The following is a 6,700-nucleotide window of genomic DNA, read 5'->3' on the forward strand; positions in this document are numbered from 1 at the left end:
ATATACATATTGGCACTGTCGGTAGATGTAAAAGTTTAATCCTCAAAAATTCACTCCACTGCTGGCCCAAGACATTTTACTGCCTGAAGTGCAGCTCAAATAGCAAATGCCTACCTAGGGCTTTTAAAGTCTTTCTGCATCATTCAGACATCAATTCCTGCCTTCATCTAACAGTTTGAAAGAATTACCAGATACAACCTGTGTGGGTTGTGCTTCCAGCAAAGAACCAGGAACTAGAAAGGGCAATACCCACTTCTGCTAGCTCCAGGAGAGCTGGTGTGGGGGGACAGTTCCTGAGATCTCTGTAGAACTTGAAATACAACTTAAGTTGGTTTATAAGGCATAGCTTGTTTGATGCTGTAGCCATAGAGTCTTCAAACACTGCCTGAAAAATGACACTTCACTTTGCTGCAAGACCATACCGTCCAACATTTCTCTGATGAAAATAGGGACGTCTTATTTAACAACAACAATAACAATACCCCTCCTATCTGACTGGGTTGCCCCAGCCACTTTGGGTGGCTTCCAACATATATAAAACATTAAACATTAAACAAAACCTTCTCTATACAGGGCTGCCTTCATATGTCTTTTAAAGATTGTATACAGTGGTACCTAAGGTTATGTACTTAATTCATTCTGGAGGTCCGGCCTTAACCTGAAACTGTTCTTAACCTGAAGCACCACTTTAGCTAATGGGGCCTCCCACTGCTGCCGTGCCGCAGTCATGCAATTTCTGTTCTCATCCTGAAGCAAAGTTCTTAACCCGAGGTACTATTTCTGGGTTAGCGGAGTCTGTAACCTGAAGCGTCTGTAACCCGAGGTACCACTGTAGTTACTTATCTCCTTGGCTTGGGGGTCGCAAAGACAGGACTGTCTCTGGACCATCCACTCACAAAAATGCTTTCTAATGGCAATAGTGGAGTTGGTTAATTAAAGGAAGTCTATACAAAATGTTTAATTACACATTCAGTTGTTCATTCAGTTGTTCTTAGGTTTTTATGAACAGTTCACTTTGGCAATAGTGCAGCTTTCATGTTCAGTTTCTTTGAGAACATAGGTTATCTAGCAGTAATTTTTTATGTCTGTTAGAGCTCTCAAATTTATTCTTCTTAAAAATAGGTGTGAAAAGCCACTACATAAATTTACATGAACAATGAAGTGTTTTAAATGAGATGTACGTGTCTATTTTGTGGCACTTCCATGTCTGTTTTCTCAGGCTTAATCCTGTTTTATGAAGTCCAAAACATTCACAGACTTCCTCCTATACATAGAATCTCCACATTAAAGGAACTCAAATTTTTCTCTGTGTTTGTAGAAAACATGGAGGTTAGGTAGGTTAATTATTTGGGGGTTCTTAATAGTTTCCTTTTGCTGCAATAATGGCACCAGTTTTGGCTTGGAAAGAACACGAAGGTGACTTTGAGAAAACAGAATCTTTCAACTATATCCCATTAAGCAAAAACAAAAAGCCTACCCAAGAGAACATAAAGACCACAATTTAACTCACAGCCTTGGCATTATCAGCACCATGCTCTAACCAACTGAGCCAGACTGGTACCCGAACTTTTTGAAATCAATGACTTTGTGCACTGGATTGTGGGGCCTGGATTGTGTCCAGTGTGTTTTCTGTCACTCAAAACATAACATTCTTCTTAGTGCTACATATATTCTTGATGTTTGTCACTTCTTGTTCTTTTCTTAACATAGTGAAGTCTGCTGTAGCTCACCCTGTCACAGAAAAGCTGTGCTGTCATTCCTGAAAAGAAATCTATTCACCACTGATGTACTATTCCAGAAATGCTACTGAAATATAAAAAAAAGGCTTTTCAGTCAAAATAAGCCCTTAAGTATTTAGGCTACAATGCAGTCCAATGTCAAGGACTTTAAAGCCCTTTTGTTTTTAATGGCAATTGAACTGACAGAAACTGGGTCTAACAAATGCTTAACGATGACTGAATTGGGGTCCTATTTTACTGAAGTATATAATTTTGCATAATGCATACTGAGACATACGATAAATGCATCTCTGATGTTCACCATTTTCCAATGAACAATGAAAGTTATGAGGAGAGGGTCAGTAGTCGGTCAGTTTTCAAACAGCCTCCATGCTAAATGGCTTTAACGAATTAAGAAAAAAGCAAGGAGAAATTGGGACAATTACTTTTTCAAGGAGAAGGAAAATTGATTACCTAGACTAAGTTCTCGGTTTACCAGCCTTAAAGCTTATCCTTTAACAAATTGTCCCACAAAAAGGCAGGGATTGGCTATTGTGGGCTGAACTGGCAGGAAGATGTTTATAGACATTTCTTTCACAAGCATGCTTAGAAGTCTGAGAAAATTTCAAGCATTTCTTAGTAGGTTGAACCCCTAGGATGTACCCACTTTACTTGAGAGTAAGTCCCATTGAACTCAATGAGACTAACTTTTGAGTAGACATGAACAGGATTGCGTCAAACAAGATGCCCCACAGAGCCTCAGAGAGAGGAAGCCAGATCACAGCAGATCTCAATAACCCTACTAGGAAAACAGTTTCTACTGGATTTCTGAGGCAGTGCTTAATTCTGTGTATTATGGTTTTGATTTTCCCTGCATGGCTAAAACTCCAGGTTATTATCCCCTTAAATAAAATTTAAAAACCCCACTTTGTTTTGAAATAGCAGTTCAGGCTTGTGAATGAAGAAACAATTGCCTTGTGGCCCTACATGCATAGGCACCCTTGTTGCTGTCATGGATCAAACAGAAGGGCCATATCTGAAAGATCCCCAAACCAGAGACCTATCATTACAAAAAAATATTTGTAGTCAGTCACATTCCTCCAGCAGAAGTGGCGAGATTATTCTCCAGACCCCTTGGTGTTGGGGGCTTGGCCTGGCAGAAGCCCAGCTCTTTCTTGGTTTCTTCAGTATGAAAGCTAATCCTTTTCAGGCAGAGCTCAGCTGAGGCACATTCATTATGCCTGAGTGAAGGCATGATCCCATTTCCCCTTCCTCAATGACTCTTTGTGGAGAAATCCTTCAAGGAACCATTTAATATGGGAGCCTATTTACCTCAGCTACCTCATTTGGCTGCCGAAATAAATGCAATTCATTCTTTCGAGAGATAAAAAATTTATATTGATTCACACTTTTAAACAGATTTCTTCTTCTTCTATCAGTTCCCACCAATTCCTGCACAATAAGTTAAATTTTACCTCCAGCACATTTTTCTTCTCTTCATTATGCCAATGTACTTTATATCCATTTTCACAGAAGCCCATTTTGATGTCTGCCCTGGCCTACTAGGATAGTATTTTACAATAGACTAAAGGAAGGAATAGAAAATACCCTCTTAACATGAAGAATAGTATAATAAGGCTTAGTAACTGGCAGAGGCTGAGGGTACACTTGTACAATGGTGCTCAGGAAGAGAACTGTGAGAGTGGAACTTAGAGTTTCACAGTCATTTTCATAAAGATCCATAGACTAAATAAATTATATGCTACTATCTTTGCATTATTAATGCTCCAGAGTAAGTTAATAAATCTACAAATAAGAGTTTCCATTCTTGCAGTTATTTATAGCTGGGCGAAGGCTGGGGCTGACAACAAATTAAAGAACTCTTGCGGTGTAATCCATACCCACTTACTTTGGAGTAGGCATATATAGATTGGTGGCATTAACTGTTTACTCACCTGCCTTTTTAAACTGATTACTCACCGAATTAATTGATTGATTAACAGTGCTATCCTCTATTAATGGCATAAAGCTGGGTGGTTTCTTGAAAACCCAACTATTTTCATATTAATAATCCTAATAATAACAGTAATGGTTCCTGTTTCCTTTACTCCTATGTGCACATAGTATTTGGGAATTTCCACACAGGACTTTCTGTGTCATTCATTCTGTACTTTCCACTAAAGAACCAAATAAAGCTGAACTCTGTAGCTCCACCTTCTGCTGAAACCACCTGTAGAAATGGAGTCTTTGTACATACAGTACATGCAAAGCTTGCATGCAACCTGGAACCCTGTTTGATTGGGTTCTGGATTATGTGGAAATTTAGCATGGCTCTGTCACTACATGTTGCTGATCTGTGTGCTGGACACAAAACTATTCTTGTGTTAAACAACATGGGAGCTCTATCATCTGAAGAAAGCTATGGATTCCTTGTGCTCTAACATTACCTTCAACAAACAATTTCAAAATTCAGTGCCATGCTCTTGTATCTTATATGTGAAAGTGAAGCAAATGTCTGTGCACCTTTTCTTTATTTGCTGTCCCTGTGTGCAGGGATACAAATGAAGTGAAAAAGGTGCAGGTGCAGGAATGCTGTGAATATTGGTCATTTTGTGCTCTTGAAGAACAAATAGTATCTTTAGCATATGGATCATTGTGTGTAAACATCTTGAAGAAGCAACAGGGTCATGAACAATTTTACACATCCACAAAAAAAGATGCAGCTGTAGAAGAAGACATTCAGATTGGTGTTGGGTTTGTGCTCTTGAATGCGGAATATTCTGAAATGATTATTCATCTATTATATCTATATTCCGCCATTTTTCATCAAGGAGTTCAATCTGGCATATATGATTCTCTCCCTCATTTAATTGCCACAACAGCTCTGTGAGTTGGTTAGGTGGAGAGGCAGTGACTGGCCTAAGGACACCCAATGAACTGATTGTGGATTTGAACCCTGATCTCCCAGGTCCTAGCCACTATACCACATGGGCACTCTAATTGCTAATATCGAACCAAAACAGAAACAGGGTATCTGTATTTGCAGATAAAAGTTCCAAACATGGAGTGCCAATGTTCAAAAAGGTAAAAAATACCCATGAAAATAAAATGCTTAGAGTTTTGCACATCCTTAGGCACATATTATTCCTGGCAGGCATGTTATTTCATGTAACAAAGAAAGGTCAATAAACAGAGACATCATCATAGAGATTCTCACTGAGACAGGAAGCTTCTACAGAGTTGGATAGAGACATTGATCAAGTTTCATAGTCAATAGAAACAAGCCGCAAGAGGCCTTTGGCACCAGTGTACTTGATTCTTTATTAACTCAGTAAAAATAAAATTGATGTATTTTGGGAAGCTCACCTGTTTTAAAAGGCCCGTGTTCCAATGAACAGAACATGATACCTTCAAGAAGCTATTTAGGAAACTCCCAACACTTATGGATAGCATTTCTTAAAATGTGTATTGGGACTGAATCTAAAGAACACAGCAGTTACTTTTACAGTAGAGCTGTAGTGCTTTAGCGGGGGATTCTGAAGGTCTGCAAGCTTGATTGCAACAGTGATTTGTCTTGTGCCAATGCTAAGCTGACCTGTATCACCTGCATTAGGAACCACAGGAAGCTGCCTTGAACTTTGGTCCAATTAGCTCTGAATTGGTTATGTAGACTTAGCAACATTGCTCCAGGATGTGGCTCAATGGGTCAGTGTGTCTGGCTGTTAAGCTGAGGGTTGGTGGTTTGAGCCTACCCAGGGATGGCTGTGGGCAGGATTCCTGCACTGCAGGGAGTTGGACTAGATGACCCTTCAGACGCCTTCCAACTCTATAACTCTATGATTCCCTACAGGAGTCTTTCCAAACTTTGCCAATAGATTCCAAGGAATGAACATGGGGCCTTTTGCATGCAAAAACATTTACTCTGAGCCATGGTCCTTTCCCAAAGAGCTGTTTCGAGGACATATGTTTTTAAAACTACCCAGTAACAGGGAGGCAAGCTCACAGCTCCCCATAAGGTGGTTTGGGCACAGTGAGGGCAGTTTAATGCTTGAGTCATGTTAAGTTCATGTATGCCACTCATGAAACATTGTGGAAATATATTCTGGGCTGATAGCCACTGAAGTAATTGAATCGAAAGGTTCCAGATGGAAAAGGTGTAAGGTTTGACTAAGTACTGGCTGCATTATTTCATTATTAATAAACAAAATAAATTATAAACAAAATAAATTACACATTATTCATATATCTCACATATATATTAAATGTAACTACAGAGTTAAGGTTGTTGCGACATAACAACATAGCTAAGGGTGCCACAAGGACCATTCCACATTGGAGGAGCCTTAGCTACAGTGGACATCTGCCCAGGTCCATCCAAGTGGGCACTAAGCTACCGTTTGTGGTTCACCCACTGGTGCTAGCTGGTGGAATGACCATGAAATTGGGTGTTGTGGTGGCAGTGGGAGGTGCTAGAGACTTGGGGGGATCTGCTAGATCAGGCATAGGCAAACTTGGCCTCCAGATGTTTTGGGACTACAACTCCCATCATCCCTGACCACTGGTCCTGTTAGCCAGGGATGATGGGAGTTGTAGTCCAAAAACATCTGGAGGGCTGAGTTTGCCTGTGCCTGTGGCAACTAGATTCTAAGCCCTGCACATCCCCCAACAGGCTCAGTCTTCTAGCTCCTAGCTACAACAAGAAAAGGAAAGAAAATGTCCTCAGCCTCTGCCTTGGGTGACCTGAGCTGACAGGGCTTCAGATGCAACCAAGGATCTTATTCGCTGTGCCTTCGTTGAGATTGCTCTACCTGAACACGCTTATGTGGGAGCAAGTCTTGAACTCAGCAGGGCTTACTTTTGAGTATATGTAAACAGAGTTGCCGTTTAAGGCTACAGTCCTAGGCACCTTTATCTAAGAGCAAGTCTCCTTGAACTCAGTGGAACTTACTTCTGAGTACATATGCTTGTAAGCCTGGACTGCA

This window comes from Podarcis muralis, chromosome 4 (assembly GCF_964188315.1).
Source record: "Podarcis muralis chromosome 4, rPodMur119.hap1.1, whole genome shotgun sequence".
NCBI classification, from domain to species: Eukaryota; Metazoa; Chordata; class Lepidosauria; order Squamata; family Lacertidae; genus Podarcis; species Podarcis muralis.